The sequence below is a fragment of the Dromiciops gliroides genome, chromosome 6 (genome assembly GCF_019393635.1).
Source record: "Dromiciops gliroides isolate mDroGli1 chromosome 6, mDroGli1.pri, whole genome shotgun sequence".
Taxonomy (NCBI): Eukaryota; Metazoa; Chordata; class Mammalia; order Microbiotheria; family Microbiotheriidae; genus Dromiciops; species Dromiciops gliroides.
The window spans coordinates 229186805-229207435 of NC_057866.1; positions in this window are offsets into that span (position 1 = coordinate 229186805).

Genomic DNA, 20631 nt, shown 5'->3' on the forward strand with positions numbered 1-20631 from the left:
CAAGAAAACCCCAAATGGGGTCACAAAGAGTTGGACATGACTGAAATAACTAAGACACAATCTCATTGCACTTCTCTGTTCTGTGCTGCCAAATAAATAGGATCTAGGATCAAGGGTGAGCTTTGAGAAATGCAAATGATTATTAAGAAGATTTAAAGTAAGAAAGCTTTTTTAGTAGTCACAGGATTGGTCATCTCAAGGTACATTTGAGGTACTACCTCACACTTATCAAACTGGCTAATATGACAAAAAAGGAAAATATTGGACGTTGGAGGTGATGTGGGAGAATTTTCACACCAATGCACTTTTGGTAGAATTGTGAACTGATCTAACCATTTTTAGAGCAATTTGCAACTATACCCAAAGAGGTATAAAACTGTGCATACTGGGGCAGCTAGGTGGCACAGTGGATAGAGCACTGGCCCTGGATTCAGGAGTACCCGAGTTCAAATCCAGCCTCAGACACTTAACACTTACTAGCTGTGTGACCCTGGGCAAGTCACTTAACCCCAATTTCCCTGCAAAGAAAAAAACAAAAACAAAAAACAAAACTGTGCATACCTTTGATCCAGTAATACCAGTATTAAGTCTATAACCCAAAGACATGCAAAAAAGGGAAAAGGACCTATTTGTACAAAAATATTTATAGCAGCTCTTTTGTAGTGGCTAAGAATTGGAAATCAAAGGAATGCCCATCAATTTGGGAATGGCTAAACAAACTGGTATATGGTTGTAATGGAATATCATTGCATTATAGGAAATGACAAGCAGGATGATTTTTAGAAAAACCTGGGAATACTTACATGAACTGATGTACAGTGAAGTGAACAGAATGAGGAGAATGTTGTACACAGTAACAACAATATTGTTTGATGAAGAACTGTGAATAATTTAGCTATTCTCAGCAATACAATCATCCATGACAACCCCAAAGGACTAATGATGAAGCATATTATCTGCCTCTAGAGAAAGAACTCATTATTAGAATACAGACTAGAGCATGCTATTTTTCACTTTCATTTTTTTCTTTTGAGTTTTCTCATACAAAATGACTAATATGGCTATGTTTTACATAATTGCAATGTATAACCTATATATGATCTCAGGGCAATTTCCCCCCTTCCTTCTTCTTTCCTTCCCTCTCTCCCAGTGTATCCTTCTTCCTCTCTTTTTCCATTCTTCTTTTAAGATCATCAAAATATGACAATCATTCTCAGGCCCTTTCTTTTTTTCTTTTTGGCGAGGCAACTGGGGTTAAGTGACTTGCCCAGGGTGACACAGCTAATAATTCTCAAGGGTCTGAGGTCAGATTTGAACACAGGTCCTCCTGAATCCAGGGCTGGTGTTCTCTCCACTGCGCCACCTAGCTGCCCTGCCCAGGCCCTCTTTCTAATTAAAATTCTTCTATGATCCTTGATGATGATAGGGTTCTGAGGGGACACATTTATCATCTTCTTATATTAGAATATAAGCAGTTTATCCTTGATTCAGCATCTTATGTTTGCTTACTCATGTCTACCTCTGAGGATGTCAGAGCATGGTCAAGTTGACAAGTTAGTCTTGGTAAGGAAGAGGACCTATCCTCTGAAATGATAGGAAAGGAGGATGAACCTTCATCTACTTCATGCTTAGATTTTAAGTCTCTTAGTTGTTCTTCCTACCTATATTATCTCCAACTTCAAAGCCATATTATCCTAGTGCCAGATTGTTTTTTTCATTATTAAACTTTATTTTAAATTTATGGAATAAAACAATCATTTCCATAACATAGTACAATAAAAAGATGTTTGTACATGAAACTGCAAATCTACTGTGCATGATTTGCTATTCCTTTCAAATATACAACAAAAGTATCATGTAAATTTCTTTTTTCTTCCCTCCCCCACCCCCACCCTAGAGATGGCTATTATTAAACACAAATAGATATATGTAAAATTATTCTGTACATATTTTTATTTATGAGTTATTTCTTTGGATGCAGATAGCATCTTTCTTTACATGTCCTTTATAGTTAATTTGAGGGTATTTATAATAGACAAGATAACTTATTCTCTCAAAGTCTTTCTTAAAACCATATTGCTGTTACTTTATACAATGCTCTCTTGGTTCTGCTCATTTTGCTCTTCATTATTTCATGAAAGTCTTTCCATGTTTTTATAAAATCATTGAATTCATCATTTCTTATAGCACAGTAGTATTCCATCACAATTATGTACTACAACTTGTTCAGCCATTTCCCAATTGATGGGCATCCTTGCAATTTCCAGTTCTTTGCCACCACAAAGAAAGTTGCTATAAACATTTTAGAACATAAAAGTTCTTTTCCTTTTTCCCTAAATGTCTTTGGAAATAGACCAAGTAATGATATTTCTGGGGCAAAGGGTAATAACTCTTTTAATAACTCTTTGGACATAATTCCAGATTGTTCTCCAAAATGGTTGTATCAGTTCACAATTCTACCATGAATTAGTATCCCACTTTTTCCACATCCCCTCCAACATTTCTCACTTCCCCTTTTATCATTTTAGCCAATCTGGTAGGTATAATATGATATCTCAAGGTTGTTTCAATCTTAATTTCTCTAATCAGTAATGACTTAGAGCATTTTTTCATATGTCTATAAATCTGCCTGTTCATATCCTTTGACCATTTGCCAATTGGGGAATGACTCATATTCTTATAGATTTGTCAAAGTTCTTTATACATTTTAGATATTAGACTTTTATCTGAGGAACTGTATAAAATATTTTTTTTTTTAGTGAGGCAATTGGGGTTAAGTGACTTGCCCAGGGTCACACAGCTAGTGAGTGTTAAGTGTCTGAGGCTGGATTTGAACTCAGGTACTCCTGACTCCAGGGCCAGTGCTCTATCCTCTGCGCCACCTAGCTGCCCCGTAAAATATTTTTCTTAATGGCAACAATTTCACCAAGTCACCAGTCTCTTTAACAATCTCCAGTGCCTGCCTTCCAACCTCAATTACAGAAGAAAATCCCAATTTAAAATTAGACTTTTGAAGCTATCCACAACCTAGCTTTCTTTGCTCATCAAACCTTTTCTTCTACAATGTATGGGATCTGCTCCAATCAGAGCAGACTCCTTATAACTCTCCAAATACTCCATGCTCAACCTAGATTTCAAACCTTTGTGCTCTTCCTGCCACTCCTACAAAGTCCACCCTAAGCAGTGACTCTTTTGTTTGAAGTTTAAAAAATTTCATTTTCTGTTCCTTTTTCTAAAATAATGATTCCTTACCCCATTCTCTTTCCTTTCTGTCTAGTCTAAAATTTTATTCTTTGATTCATGACCCTTAAAGTAGTTAGCTCTTCTTTATCATCTATATTTTTCATGGAATGAAAATTTCTGAGCTCCTATTTTGGATTACCTCATCTTAATAGTTTCTCTATGTTATTGAACTGTAGATCTAGTTCTGAGGCCCCCCTTTTCTATTATGCCTCACTTTTAGAAAATCAATTCCTATAGCTGATAGAGAAGACAGAACTTACTCTTCATCCTTTGTTTTTGAAAAGGACAAATGACATCATGGATCATGACTTGCTTGTGAAGTGAATTTAAGTGAGGCAGAGATCCACAACACCCTCAGTCTCACTCTTTTTTCCAAAGTCATCCAAGTTCAGTAGTAAGACAAAAGTCAGAATGATCAGGGCCAGCCCAGGATGCAGTGGATGACCTTGGCTCTTTGATGACTGATCAGCTCTCAGTGCTGCCCAGTACCTGCTTCAGCTGCCTCCATGGCCACAGGAACAAATTGTTCTCATTGGCCCATTTCACTGGGAGAAGCCTTCTCATGCTTGGTGTAGACATCCTCCATATCACTGAGGGGTTTGGGACCTGTTGATTACCATCAACTTGGCTTAGCCCATCTGCTGAAGTTTAACTGGGTGTGGCCACTACTCAGAGAGGACAGAAGTATAGCTGTGTTGAAGGGATTTTCCTATGTCTTTGATTCTGTAGCTTTTTACTTCACTTGCCTTTCCCACCATCATTTTCTCTCTCTCTTACTCTCTGGGTCCATGCCCTCCTACTCTTCTGGGTATAAGTCTTATCCAGAGGCTTTGATTCCTCTTTTCCTCTCTAAGCATCCACTCACTGAAATTATTCCCCTCACTAAAGTCCTCATCTCTCATTCTAACAAGAAAAAAAAAACCCAACCAATGCAAGCATACTCTGAAGATAATTGTAACTGTTGCAATAACTTTTTTAGGTCCTGTACTGTGTTGAACCTTCTAGCCTCCTCCAAGTTCTACTATGGGTCTCTTTAGAACTCAGTTTTCCTCAAAGTAGACAGTCCTTTTTGTTTTTGTTTAGCTGTTTTTCAGTGGTGTCTGAATCTTTGTGACCCCATTTAGGGTTTTCTTGGAAAAGATATTGGAGTGGTTTGCCATTGCCTCCTCCAGCTCATTTTACAGAGGAGGAAACTGAGGCAAGTAGGGTGAAGTGACTTGCTCAGGACCACAAAGCTTGGAAGTGTCTGAGGCCACATTTGAACTCAAGTCCTCTTGACAGCAGGGCAGCTAGACAACCCATCAAAGTAGCCTAAAGGAATTGAATTTTGGATTTTCTCCTCCGTATGAAAGAAAAGATTTGGAAGAACTTTTGCTTAGATTTTGTTCTAACTGGATTCATTTGGATTGCTAATAGACATCATTATGCAATACAATTGCCTGAGGGAGGACTCCTAAAAGACAGGTCCTCCCACCTTTAAGGGAGTTATATTTTTGTAAACTGCTTGGTTTTGAAAAGCTGTTTTGGGAATTCAGCAGAACCAACTCTCCTCTTTCCCATAATTTTAATATGGACCCAGCTAGCCATTGAAAGGTGGTATGAGGGACCCCAGCTGGGAAAGAAGGCAAACCACAGCAGATCCCTGGAATTTTAAGATTGTCTAACAACTCTGTTGAAGAAATAGTTTGAGTTTTGTTTGTTTGTCTTTTAAATTTGGAATTTGGGAGAACAAACATAATTTTGCCACATGGATTTTTGTTTTGAATCTTTGGTACAAAGCCATTTGGGGGTGGCACTTGAAAAAGAAGGCTAAGTTCTCTCCAGGGGCCTAAAGACATTTCTGGAATTGAGGATATGGACAAATGTACCAATTATTCCCCATTTAATTGGCTGACAACAGGCAGTGGTGCTCATTAGTTTAAAAGGTTTCTATTCACCCCCAAACTATGAACTTGGAATTGTAACTCTCATTCTCTTTCTCTCTCTCTTCTCTCTTTTCTCTCTCTCTCTCTCTCTCTCTCTCTCTCTCTCTCTCTCTCTCTCTCTCTCCCTTCTTCCCTCCCTCAACCTCCCTCCCTCCCTTTTCCCCTCTCTCCCTATCTCCCTCTCCCCCCTAGGGAGGAGCTCCTGAAGAACATAGTACTCAGACCCCCCAGGAGAATTTCCCCAACCCCAGCTAGCACATGGCAAATAAAGCACATGTACTGGCCTAGAGGAATCTCTGGCTTTATTGCTTTTTGTGTTGCTTTGTATCTTACCCCCAGCATAGGAGGAAAGTCCTATCCCAGGAGTAGGAAAACCCACAGTATTCTTACCAAACACAGGAGGGCAATGGCAGCCCAAGTCTGCATCCCCTTTCTGCATGGAGGCTGGATGGAGTAGAGTCCGACTTGACATAGTGTAGTCGAGTCAGACATCCACAATGGCAAGGAGGCAGTATTCAGGTCTCCATAACACTGCCTCGGATAAGGCAAAGGAGCTCATGTCCTAATAGTGGAAGTGGTTCTGCCTTGACATGGGGGTAGTAACTAACTCTGGGAGAAGTGACAGTTCATTGGTAGAAGAGTAGACATTGGCATGGGACACACCCCTCACTCAGTAAACTCCAGGGGCTCCCTATTGCCTCTAGGACCAAATACAAAATCTTCTGTTTGGCATTCAAAGCCCTTTATAACCCAGTCCTCTCCTACCTTTTCAGTCTTCTCACACCTTACTCCCTACCAGCTTCTTTTGGGCCCAGTGACACTAATGTCCTGGCTATTCCACAAACAAAACACACAATCAACTCTGAGCGTTTTTTCTGTAAGTCCCCCACTCCCATTCTAGGAACATCTCTTTCCTCATTTCCAACTACTGCCTTTCATGGCATCCCAACTAAAATCCCACCTTCCACAGGAAGTCTTTTCCAAACCTGCTTACATTTAGTACCTTCTTCTGTTAATTATTTCCCATTTATTTTATATTTAGCTTGTTTGCTTACATATTTATTTAATAATTGTCTCTTCCATTAGATTGTGAGGCCATTGGGGGCAGGGAATATCTTTTATCTCTTTTTGTGGTCCCAGCACTTAGCACAGTTCTTGACACACTTAATAAATATTTATTGACAGACAGACTTGTTTGTGCAATGATCAAAGGCAGGCCCAATGTAGCCCACTGCTTACTGTGATTTACTGTGACTGACCTCTCTTTATCTTGCTCCCAGCTTGGAGAACCAAAAGTTGGCATTGTTGGGAGGAAGCTTGCTTCATGGTAACAAGAAAGAGGTAAACATGTCTAACCAGCTGCCACAAGTGGTGCAAATCCTTGGAGTCCTGTCAATGAAGCAAAGATTTTGTATTTTTATATTGTAACACATAGATTTCTTTCTGGCACTATCCAAACCTGAAATAGGGGAAACCTCTTAGAGGTTCCTTGTTGCCCTCATTTTCACACTCTGGTTTAAGAAGAAATATAAACTTTATATTTGTTTAGCTAGGAGATGTGCTTTGCTGTGATAAGAAGCCTGAATGAAGATGATCAGACAAAACAGAATCTCTACTTAATTGCAGATCTGAGGAACTTGGCAGTTCTCTGGCTTAGGTGAACTTTATGTCACAAAGGGTAGCTAGGTAGAGCAGTGTATCCACAGAGCACTGGCCCTGGAGTCAGGAGGACCTGAGTTCAAATCTGTCCTTAGACACTTGACACTTACTAGCTGTGCGATACTGAGCAAGTTACTTAATCCTGAGTGCCTCAAACATGTTGGGGCATCTCCAGTCATCCTGATGTATATCTTGCCACCAGACCCAGATGGCTCTGGAGGAAAGAGTAAGTCTGCTGACTTTGCATAGCTTTCCCTTACCTCCTGATGTTATTGTCCTCTTTGAGAATGTAGAACAAACAATAATATGTCACTACGAAAGCATAACACTTTTTCTGAGTGCCCTGTTGAGGGTGATTGTGAACGAAAAGAGCTCATTCTTGAGTGCTTTGTTGGCTTGAGAGAAAAAGAGGAGCAGCTTTTCCTAGTAGATCATTCCAGAAGGGACCAAGAATGAGGCCTACCACCCAGAGTTGTGAGTTGTTCTGGACACATGGTTTTACCCACTCATATTTCTACAAGTATAGCTTCCCCGCCCAGATACTACATACATTGATGGAAGAGTGTGATCCAGGATTTTGGATGGGCCATGATGTTTTGATTATTCCTGCTTTTATTTCTTTTTTTTCTTTTTTTTTTTTAGGCAGTTGGGGTTAAGTGACTTGCCCAGGGTCACACAGCCAGTAAGTGTTAAGTGTCTGAGGCTGGATTTGAACTCAGGTCCTCCTGATTCCAGGGCTGGTGTTCTATCCACTTTGCCATCTAGCTGCCCCCACTTTTATTTCTGATGAGCAAATGTCATAACCTTGCTTTTGCTTTATATTGAGTAAATATTGTGATTATTCTTGCTTTTGAGTTAGTAAGTTAATGTTTTCTGCATAAAAGTTAATGTTGGTCTGGGTGATTGAGACTGTGTAAATAAATGGGAAGCACAACGGTGGGGCCTCAGGAGCTATAATGGTACCATGTGGTGGGAAAACATGGTGGGAAAACATGCCCCACATTTGGGGTGTCTCAGACTCTAAGAGAGAGTTTTGTGTTGCAGTAGTGAGGTGCACCACGCTCTGGGAGCCCAGACCCACTAGCATAAATTCAGGTTATGTGAGCAAGGCAACCCAGGGAGTATGAGGGGGTGGGGATCCACACCGCACCCCAGGAACTACATGTCAAGCAACTGCCAAACTTCATTCATGGAGGGAATTTCCTGTAATGATGAAACCATGGATCTGGCCAAAAATAAATAAATAAATAATGAAGATGTAAAATTGAATTATGGAAAGGTTCACTTCCCTGGTGGCATCTAGAAATATGAGTCATCTAAATAATTTGGGAAAATGGTTTTAGGTTATATTTGAGCCAGGAAAGATATGAGCATTCACTGGGCTCAGTGTGTATTATTTACTGCTTCTGCCAATAAATTCAGGGCTAAGAGTACCCTCAGGCTGGAAATCAGAACTTGGAGGGGAACCCAAGGTTTGAAATAAGGGAAAAAAAAGAACTAGTTTGAGAGTTTGAAAGGAAAGTCACATAGTAGAAACCTCAAAACTTTTGTGACAGAATTGTATGATGAAGGTATAAGGTGGGACTACTTGTAATTTAGAATCATGGATAAAGAAGCTACGCTTTATTTAAACAAGCAGTTCTTAACCTGGATTCCAGGAATTTCTTTTTTAAAATGTTTCCATGACTATGTTGATTCTCTTTTATGTTATTCTATGCATTTAAAAACATCATTTGGACAAAAGGGTCCAAAACACACAAAAAGGTTGAGAACCCCTGACTTAGAGGGAGAATTAACTTAAATGAATAGCTGTTGAAAGTGCCTTAGGATGCTTCTCCAGATCAAAATGGGTCATGCAGAAAAATGAACCTCTAAGGTAGGAACCCTAGAAATAAAAGGAAGTAAAGACAACACCAGATCAGTGGTCTGGCCTGAACCTGACAAAGGAATCTGTATAGTGTCAGGTAGGGAAGTGTTATTTATCCTCAACCAGGCTCTCCAGACAGGGTTGAGGAAAAGTCAAGAAAAAGGAGCAAGGGACCATAGCTTTGATGATTAGACTTTTCTTCTTGGTACCTCCTCCCTGTGGGTTAAGAGCCAAGACCTGATGTGCCCTTAGTTTCAATGGGTTCCAAGATGATGGACAAAACTCTTACATCTGGGGAACAAGGAAGGATCATGGCCAGGAAGTTTCTTTCATTCAGGAAGTTTCAAATCTTTCCAGACAAAGACAATCATGATGTGTGGAGTGGAAGCAGGGCCAGTACTAAGATCAAGAACAGAGTTAGAATGGGTTTGTGAAAGGATGTGATTTAGGCTTAGGCTTTGGGGATTTGATATTGAGACAATTAACAGGGAGACACATTTAAAAAGAGGTTATTTTAAATTTGTGTTCGTCAGCTTTCTTTGGGTGGGAGTGAGATTCCTGATCTGTGCTTAGTCCTCCAACTCTCCCTAAATCTGCTACAAAGGAAAAGCAGCTCTTCCCCTCATGCTGTTCTCCATGGCAAAGGCCATCTCTAAGTTCAAGTAGAGAATGAGCAGGTTAGATTATACTTTGTTTGGGATAAGAAGTCTGTGTTCTGTAACTCATTTATTTTTTCCATTACTGATTTGAACATTTATTTAACAGTAAGAAGTTGCTTTTCAAATACTTAAACATAGTCTTCAATGACTTCATCAAAGAGCAGTTTGTTCTCATTCCAAACCCAGGAGATTGGGGAGTAAGCTGAGTTTCCCAGAAGAAGCCATCTGAGGACTGGTGATGGTGAGCTACCACAGCCTTCAGATCTGGAATACTGGTAGCTGACCAGTAAGTGGGGGAACAGTCTACAGGAGGATAAGGGGGGGTTCAGTCCTGAGTGTTGTCCCCCTTTTGATCATCATAATTTCCTTACAGTTGATATAAATACAAATAACAAATTAAATATATGTCCTCTTAGAGGTTTCCCTTGAGCAAATACTTCAAACTATACAGCCTTTATCATATTAATGTGAGCCGTATGTTCTGGGATATCCTTATACTGAATAAATCATTTATGTTCATTCTTTACTTGGATAACCAGGTGGGATATGTGTGGTTGTTGACCATTCTGTGAAAGATCTGACATTTTTCTTGGGCAATATTTCTTTACTTTGATATGAATATCCAACATCTTTGAAGGAACTTGTAGTAAAGTTGAAAAAAACCCAACTAAATAAACCAAAAACTTTTAGATCCCTATGATGTACACTAGCCCACAATGTTTTCATTCTTTTCATGTACATTTAGTTCTTTGTCATAGCCACAAATCCTACTAATTTTATTTTTTAAAGAAATACTAAAAGCTTAATACTACCATCTAAACTTGCTTAATAAACATTTACATTTAAATTTATTTCAGCATATAAAGTATTAAAACAGTTTTTAGTGATTCCCATTAAATCTTCATCAGGGTTCTTTGTTCATTTGTTTATACCTTTTCTTTTCCATGTATAAATTGGTATTTAAAACACTGTAATGCAGTGGATAGAAGACTGGCCTTGGGAATCAAGAACTTGATTCAAGTTCTGGCTCTGAAACTTTCCTTTCTTTCCTTTTCCCTTTTCCCTTTTCCCTCATCCCTCTTCCTTCCCTTCCCTTCCCGTCCCTTCTCTTCCATCTTACTTTTTGACACCCAGCTAAGCCCTTTGTTCAAATTTCCCTTACCTTCCTCTCTCCAACTTCTTTTCCTTAATACATTTGTTTTATTGCAACCTTTCCCAAGAAATACTCCTTTGTTTTGTCCTCATTATTCTTTCCTTTCAGTCTATTCCGAACTTTGTTTTCTGATACATGGACTATATTCTTTCCAATTCCTTCTTTGTCTTCTGGAGTATCAGGTTTGAACTTCTATTTCTTTCCAATTTCTTTTATTAATTCTTTTGATCAGGAGTCAGCAAACTATTGCACAAGGGGCAAATCTGGTCCATTGTGTGTTTCTGTATAGCCTGCTGCCTAAGGATTTTTTTCTTTTACATTTTGAAATAGAATAAAACTTAATTCAAAAATTAAAAAAATCTTAGCTCACTGGCTATATAAAAACAACCGACAAGTTATTTGGCTGTAGTTCTGTAGTTTTCTGACCTCTGCTTTGGATCATACTTTTTTTTTTAAATTTCCCCCCCTCCTTGTGCCTCTCACTTAGAGAGATCAATTCATGATGGAAGTTAAGTTATATAGAAGCTCCATTGTATGATAGGAGTCACTGTATGTTCTAGACAAGAACCAGTTCCATCCTCTGTCCTTTCCATGATCAGTCTCTATTTCTAAGGTTACATTATCCCTATGTTTGGTTCTCTTTCCTCCCTCCCATTCTGAGTCCTGGATACTTCTATGAACCCTTGTATCCTCCTTCATGGGATAGGATGTTTTCTGGGGAGATTGTCTTAGAGAAGGCAGTCTATTAATGTGTAAATTCCCTTCAGACAAAATCCATTATGACTTCCCTGTCTCTCACTGCAAACAGAACTTTTTTCTCAAGGGAGTATTTTCTTTAGTGGCACCCTTTCCTTTTCAGTTCTGGGGTGAAATAAATCCCTCTTCCTGGTACTCTTCTCCTTCCACTCATAGTACTTCTCACCCCTAACTTATTGAGAGTCTAAAGTAATTATCCCTTCACTATAAAACTATGGACTTGGTAGGGGTCCATCACTGGCTCTCATCTGTCTGAGACCTCTGCTATCCACATTCTTCTGTTGAATGTCCATCTTTTTTCATTCATTAATAAGCTCGGGTTTGCAGATTATATTATTTTGGGATATATCCTGAGCTCCTTTACTTTTTGGAATATATTATTCCATTCTCTTTGAATGGCCTGAAGGGGCTTTCTCCTGGCTTCTTGAGACTTTTAAAAACTTTTTAAAAATTAAAATTGTGAAATTTAGCTACTACATGATTTAGAATTTGATGTGTCAATTATTCCCTCCACCCCACTCTATTTGCAAAGACATATAGATTGTCTCAATCAGTGCTTAGTTGTGTGTATCCAGAAGTTCTCTCCCCCCACCCCCATCCAGGAGTTCTGTATTATTTCCTCAATCATTGTATTCACATTTCATTTTTTTTTTCTAGTTTCATGTTTTTCTGGTCCTTAAATTATCGTTACTCATTCTGACTTCAATGTCAGTTTCTTTGTCTTGCATTAGAGTTCATGTGTTCTTTTAATGTTGTTGGCATTTTCTCTTTTGCCAAATGTGCCTCTGCCATAAGATTTTTGTGCTGTTCTTTAAGGTTTCCACTGATTTGGTAAGATTACCATTTATTCCATTTCCCTATTTTGTTGTTTATATTTTAAAATCCTATATAGAGAGCTCAGATTTTTCTCCAAAATTAATTTATAATTTCTTATTTTAGGAGTTTTATTTCTCTTTTGAACCATTCTTGAGTTCCTATTGCCCAAAAATCAATGGGGAGTCCATGGGATTTTCTCATTCATTGACTAATATTGGTTTACTCTATAATATTTATTTAAAGTGCTTCAGTTTCTTCTTGACATTTTGCTTATTCTTCCTTCTGTCTTTGAGATTATTTTTGTTGGTTTATCTCCTTTTTGTCTGGGATGTTATTTAGGCAACATCTCTTTTTTATGTATAAGGTATTTTATTTTTTCCGTTACATGTAAAGATAGTTCTCAACTTTTGTTTATACAAGCTTTACAATTTCAGATTTTTCTCCCTCCCTCCCCTCCCTCCCCCGTCCCCTAGACAGCAGGTAATATGATATAGGTTATATCTATATATCTCTATACATATACATATAGATATGTATTTATATACACACACACATATATATACACATAATAACATTAATCCTATTTCTGCATTAATCCTGTTACAAGAGAAAAAATCAGAGCAGTGATGCAAAACCTCAAAATAGAAAAAAAAAACCAAAAACAAACAACAGCACCCAAAACAAAAGAAATAGTATGGTTCAATCAGCATCTATACTCCACAGTTCTTTTTTTTTTTTTTCTTGGATGTGGAGATCCTCTTCTATCATGAGTTCCCTGGAACTCTTCTGTACCATTGCATTGATGAGAAGAATATAGTCCATCACAGTAGGTCAACACTCAATGTTGATGATACTGTGTACAGTGTTCTTCTGGTTCTGCTCATCTCACTCATCATCAGCTCACATAAGACCCTCCAAGGTTTCTCTGAACTCCTCCTGCTCATCATTTCTTACAGCACAATAGTATTCCATTGTATTCATATACCACAACTTGTCCAGCCATTCCCCAATTGATGGGCACCCCCTCAACTTCCAATTCCTTGCCACCACGTAAAGAGCAGCTATAAATATTTTTGTACATGTGGGTCCCTTTCCCCCTTCCATGATTTCTTTGGGCAAAAGACCTAAAAGTGGGATTGCTGGGTCAAAGGGTATGCACAGCTTTATCGCCCTTTGGGCATAATTCCAAATTGCTCTCCAGAATGGTTGGATCAGCTCACAGCTCCACCAACAATGCATTAGTGTTCCAATTTTCCCACAGCTTCTCCAACATTTATTATCTTCCTTTTTTGTCATTTTAGCCAATCTGATAGGTGTCAGGTGGTACCTCAGAGTTGTTTTAATTTGCATCTCTCTAATCATTAGAGATTTAGAGCATTTTTTCATATGGGAATAGATAGCTTTGGTTTTTTCATCAGAAAACTGCCTGTTCATATCCTTTGACCATTTCTCAATTGGGGAATGACTTGGATTCTTATAAATTTGATTTAATTCCCTATATATTTTAGAGATGAGGCCTTTATCAGAAGCACTGGCCTCAAAAATTGTTTCCCAGCTTTCTGCCTCCCTTCCAATTTTGGATGCATTGCTTCTGTTTGTACAATTTTTTTTTAATTTAATATAATCAAAATCATCCATTTTGCATTTTATAATATACTCTATCTCTTGTTTGGTCAAAAACTGTTTTCCTTTCCAAAGATCTGATAGGTACACTATTCCTTTCTCTCCTAATTTACCTATGGTATCACCTCTTATGTCTAAATCGTGTATCCATTTTGACCTTATTTTAGTATAAGGTGTCAGATGTTGGTCTATGCCTAATTTCTGCCATACTATCTTCCAGTTTTCCCAGCAGTCCTTGTCAAACACTGAGTTCCTATCCCAGAAGCTGGAGTCTTTGGGTTTATCAAATACTACATTACTAGTGTCATTTACTACTGCATTTCCTGAGCCTAGCCTATTCCATTGATCTACCACTCTATTTTTTAGCCAGTACCAGATAGTTTTGATGACTGCCACTTTATAGTAAAGCTCCAGGTTTGGTACCGCTAACCCACCTTCCTGTGAATTTTTTTTCATTATTTCCCTGGATATTCTTGATTTTTTTTTCCAGATGAATTTTGTTATTATTTTTTCTAGCTGTATAAAATAATTTTTAGGTAGTCTGATTGGTATGGCACTGAATAAGTAAATTAATTTAGGCAGTATTGTCATTTTTACTATATTAGCTCTGCCTATCCATGAGCAATTGATATCTTTCCAATTATTTAGATCTGATTTGATTTGTGTGAGGAGTGTTTGGTAGTTGTGTTCATAGAGTTCCTGGGTTTGTCTTGGCAAGTAGACTCCCAAGTCTTTTATATTATCTACCGTTACTTTAAATGGAATTTCTCTTTCTATCTCTTGCTGCTGGACTTTGTTGGTCATGTATAGAAATGCTGATGATTTATTTTATATCCTGCTACTTTGCTAAAGTTGTTAATTGTTTCAAGTAATTTTTGAGTTGATTCTCTAGGATTCTTTAAGTATACCATCATATCATCTGCAAAGAGTGATAGTTTTGTTTCCTCCTTGCCTTTTCTAATTCCTTTAACTCCTTTCTCTTCTCTGATTGCTAAAGCTAACATTTCTAGGACAATATTAAATAATAGGGGTGACAATGGACATCCCTGTTTCACCCCTGATCTTACTGGGAAGGCCTCTAATTTATCTCCATTGCATATAATACTTGCTGATGGCTTTAGGTAGATACTGTTTATTATTCTAAGGAAAGCTCCACCTATTCCTAAACTCTCTAGTGTTTTTATTAGGAATGGATGTTGTACTTTGTCAAAAGCTTTCTCTGCATCTATTGAGATAATCATATGATTTTGGTTGGTTTTCTTATTGATGTGGTTGATTATGTTAATAGTTTTTCTAATGTTGAACCAGCCCTGCATTCCTGGTATAAATCCCACCTGGTCATAGTGTATTATCCTGGTGATCATTTGCTGTAATCTCCTTGCTAATATCTTATTTAAGATTTTAGCATCAATATTCATTAGGGAAATTGGTCTATAATTTTCTTTCTCTGTTTTTGCTTTGCCTGGTTTTGGTATCACCACCATATTTGTGTCATAAAATGAATTTGGTAGAACTCCTTCACCTATTTTTCCAAATAATTTGTATAATATTGGAATTAATTGTTCTTTAAATGTTTGGTAAAATTCACCCATAAACCCATCTGGCCCTGGGGATTTTTTCTTAGGGAGTTCATTAATGGCTTGTTCAATTTCTTTTTCTAATATGGGTTTATTTAAGGATTTTATTTCTTCTTCAGTTAACCTGGGCGTTTGTATTTTTGTAAATATTCATCTATTTCATTTAGATTGTCAAATTTATTGGCATACAGTTGGGCAAAATAATTCCTAATTATTGACTTAATTTCCACTTCATTGGTAGTAACATCACCCTTTTCATTTTTGATACTGGTAATTTGGTTTTCTTCTTTCTTTTTTTTAATCAAATTAACCAATATTTTATCTATTTTATTGGTTTTTTCATAAAACCAGCTCTTAGTTTTATTGATTAATTCTATAGTTTTTTTTCTTTCAATCTTATTAATTTCTCCTTTAATTTTCAGGATCTCTAATTTAGTGTCTAATTGGGGATTTCTAATTTGTTCTTTTTCTAGCTTTTTAAGTTGCATGCCCAATTCATTAATTTCCTCTTTCTCTTTTTTATTCATGTAAGCATTTAGAGCTATAAATTTTCCCCTAAGCACTGCTTTGGCTGCATCCCATAGATTTTGGTATGTTGTCTCATTATTGTCATTCTCTTGGATAAAGTTATTGATTGTTTCTATGATTTCTTGTTTGGCCCATTCATTCTTTAGAATGAAATTATTTAGTTTCCAATTGATTTTCATTCTACTTTTCCCTGGCTCTTTCTTACATGTAATTTTTATTGCGTCATGATCTGAGAAGGATGCATTTACTATTTCTGCCTTTCTACATTTGACTATGATGTTTTTGTGCCCTGATACATGGTCAATTTTTGAAAATGTGCCATGTACTGTTGAGAAAAAGGTATATTCCTTTCTATCCCCATTCAATTTTCTCCAGACATCTATCATGTCTAACTTTTCTAGTAATCTATTCACCTCATTCACTTCTTTCTTATTTATTTTTTGGCTAGATTTATCTAATTCTGAGAGGGGGACATTCAGATCCTCCACTAGTATAGTATTACTGTCTAATTCCTCTTGTAACTCATTTAACTTCTCCTCTATGAACTTGGATGCTATACCACTTGGCACATACATATTTAATATTGATATTACTTCATTATCTATAGTACCTTTAAGTAAGATGTAATTTCCTTCCTTATCTCTTTTAATGAGATCTATTTTTGCCTGCACTTTGTCTGATATAAGGATTGCTACCCCTGCCTTTTTTACTTTAGCTGAGGCATAATATATTCTGCTCCAGCCTTTTACCTTTACTCTGTGTGTATCTCTCTGCTTCAAATGTGTTTCTTGTAAACAGCATATTGTAGGATTCTGGTTTTTAATCCACTCTGCAATTCGCTTCCGTTTTATAGCAGAGTTCATACCATTCACATAGGCAACATATCTTGATCTTTTACTTTTGTAATCTGGCTTACTTCAGGAATCCTCCATACTATTCAGCTGCCCTCCCTTCCCCAACTCCTGAAATTCAACTGATGGGTGGGACCAGCCTTCTCCTTTTGAGACAATGTAGGTGCTCTGGGTCTCTGACCTGAATAATCTCTGGAGGAAAGAAGAATAAAAGTATTATAGGTCCTGACATAAAAAATAAAGGTCATAATTTGTATTCATTCTTTTTTTGCTTTTCACTGTTTCCATATTTCTTTGTATTTCTCATATCTGTTGGCTTTTATGACATTAATTGCCATTGCTTTATAACACATATACTAATGCCAGAAGAAACTCTAGCACATCAGGGTATCACAAATTATTTAAGCATTCTCTTATAATTAGACATTAAGATTGCTTCCAGTCATGGGTTTTTTGTTTTTGTTGTAGTTATTGTTGTTTTTTAGTTTATTTTAGAATTTTATTTTCCCCCAATTCCATGTAAAAACAATTTTAAACATCCATTTTTTAACATAGGGTTTTTTAATATGACTTTTGCAGTTATATCTAATGCTGATTTGAAAATCTTAGCCCAGGTAACTCTTTTGTTGTTTTTAGTAACACTTTCAAGGTATATTTCTAACAATGGAATCATTGTGTCCAATGGCATGGATATTTTCATAACTTTGATTAAACACTGCCGGTCTGTTCTCCAGAAAGATTCTACAAGTTTGTAGTTCTGATTCTGTTTCTTTTCACTTGGGTCCAGATGAAAAGTTGGGATCCTATGTTTTGGTAGATTCACTTGGAGTTAGTTCTCTACGAAATGCCAGTTTGACCCATCAAAAGTGTAATGGAGGGGCAGCTAGGTGGTGCAGTGGATAAAGCACCGGCCCTGGATTCAGGAGTACCTGAGTTCAAATCCGGCCTCAGACACTTGACACGTACTAGCTGTGTGACCCTGGGCAAGTCACTTAACCCCCATTGCCCAGCAAAAAAAAAAAGTGTAATGGAGTTGGGATTGAGGGGAGCTTAACTGATTATGTTATATTCTTTGCTGGAATTTCTTTTGACTCATGGGTGTGTTTTGATTTGTGCATAGCCTTAGTCACTGTAATCCTGTGCCCAATAAGACTGCTTTTCTGAGTTTTAGTATCTAAAAGAATACAAACCTGAGCAGGAGTGGAAAAGCTTTACTCTACAATTACTAAGGCTTCTTTATCAGATTGCTAACTGTTGCATTTTTCTCCAAGTGTGAGGAACAATTTAGGAATAATCTCTAGAATAGTTCCAGGGGATTCATTTTTCAAGCTTTTGGAATCTCAAGAACAGAACCAAGTAAAATCTAGAGTTTTGCATGGAGCCTTGAGCTAGAACATTCTGATAGCCTACAGCATTTGGCATGTTGTTTTAATTGTGCAGGGAAAGACAAAAAAAAATTGCAGTACTTATTTTATTTTGACTCCAGAGCTATATTTCTACTGATCTGCTGGACACCCGCTGGCTGGGAGGGGCTCAGAAGGCAGGAGGCAATATGCAAATGCACTAATCAGATCAACACAAATCATAATAATAATGCATTCCCTTCTGGGTCTGTAGCACAGCTGTGTGAAATTGAGTGATTTCCATTTTCATAGGTTTAACAGATTCAATCCCTGAGTTGCTGTAATTTTCACCTCCATCCCTATTGTGATGGTGCTTTGCTTTGGGGGGGGACTTTTTATGGGAATGCATTCCATAAGTGGTGGGCTTTGTCTCTCTTTCCCCCAAACTTTGGCTTCAAAATTACAAGTCTCTGAATTTTTTGCAAAAGTCTGTATGCAAAGTGGAGCAGGGCAGTGGCATGTCAGACAGTCACAAAGGTTTCATTAGGAAGTTTCATTTTTCTCCCCAGAGAGGGAATGATTTTGGTTAAAGATTTGAGGACTCATTGGAGGCAAATAAACACTGATGATGGAATTGTCTTTATGAACAGGCTGAAGCTTCTGGTCACTGGATTTCTGTGGTAGAAAAAAAGGGAACACCCAATTTCATATCAAGTTAAGAAACCCCACAATTTCTCATCTTCCATATGCTCAATAAAACATAAAATCATGAAAGTTTACCTGCCATGGAATTTATAAAACATTTGGACAACTGTGTGTTGAGGGTGGGGGTATTTCCTCTTTGTCAGGAAAAGAAGGGAGACAAGCTACTGAAATGTGGGGCATTAAAATTATGATGAAGGCCCAAGAACAGAACAGAAGGGCCTTCTTTGCTGTGAAAGCAGATCACTGGTAAAAGAGGCCTTTTCAGTGGCAGAAAGATTGTAATAACAATATTGATAGCTACAGACCTATGATGTATAATCCAATTTTACAGCTGAGAAAAGTTAGAAGCTACTAGGTCTGCCTAGCCTGGAATTAGGAAGTCTCCTTTGTGAGTTCAAATCTGACCTCAGATACTTACTTGCTGTGTGACTCTGGGCAGGTCACTTAACCCTCTTTGCCTCAGTTTCCTCATCTGTAAAATGAATTGGAGAAGGAAGTAACCACTCCAGTATCTTTTCCAAGAAAGCCCCAAATGGGGTCATGAAGAGTCAGACATGATTGAAAATGACAGGACATTAGTGGAATGATGGTCCTGGATTTAGTAATTTCAATTGTGTTTAACTCTTCATGACTGTATTTGGCATTTTCTTGGCAAAAGTGGTTTGTCATTTCTTTCTCCTGCTCACTTTAGTAGATAAGGAAACTGAGGCAAACAGGGTTAAGTGACTTGCCCAGGCTCACACAGATAGTAAGTGTCTGAGGCAGATTTGAGCTCAAGTCTTCATGATTCCAGGCCTGATTGCTCAATCCACTGTGCCCCCTAGCTGCCCCTGAGTTCAAATCCCACCTTAGACAGTTACTGGCTATAGGATCCTGTGTAAATAACATAACCTTTGTTTTCCTTAGTTTCCTCAACTATAAAGTGGACATCTACCTCCCAGGGTTGGTGGGAGGGTCAAATGAGATAATAGTTGTAAAGTGCTTAGCACAGTGGCTGGCACATAAGTGCACCCTTAAGTGACTTGCCTAGAGTCAGATAGCTCATAAGTATTGGAAACAGGATTTAGCCCAAACTGCATAGTCTTTGATCTAGAGCAATGGAAATTAAAGCACTGTGTTTTTTAAAACTCCACATTGTTGGGACCACTAGTTCCCAGACAGTGCTTCCCATGATTTTTGTCTGGTTGGTTAGCATCCTTTGTTCTCAAAGAGGACCAAAATGACATCATTATGTTGGAGTCAAGGTACGGTGTGTCCAACTGTGGCTAATCTCACCAATATGAGCTCAGAAGGCTCTACCACAGATTGGGCATAAATAGTCCTCAAAGACATTTGGTGTGGAGATTTGTGCATCTCACATTTCTTTTGAGCTACTGCAATTCTGCTTTGCTCATAGAACACAGTGCCTTCTTTGATATGGGCATGCCATGCTGGGTGATACTGTGCCAGGGTCTCCCATGTTTCACAATTGATTCCAAGGTTCTTCAGAGAAACCTTGAGAATGTTCTTGTATCCCTTCTTCTGATCTCCATTTGAGCACTTCTCTTGCATGAGTTCTCCATAAAATAATCTTTTAGGTAAAAATACATCTGGTATTCAAACAATATGGCCTGTCCATTGGAGTTGTACTCTCTGCAGTAGAGTTTGAGGACTTGGCAGTTCACCTTGAGAAAGGACTTCAGTGTCTGGCACCTTATCTTGCTAGGTGACCATCAGAATCTTTGTAAGATAATTCAAATGGAAGAAAATCAGTTTCCTATCATGGTGTCTGTATAATGCAGGTTTCACAAGCATACAAAAATGACGTCAGCACAACAGCTCTGTAGACCTTTAGTTTGGTAGGAAGTCTAATACCTCTTGTCTCCCACACTTTTCTTCAGAGCTTCCCCAAAACTGAGCTAGCTCTGGCAAAGTGTGGGTCAACCT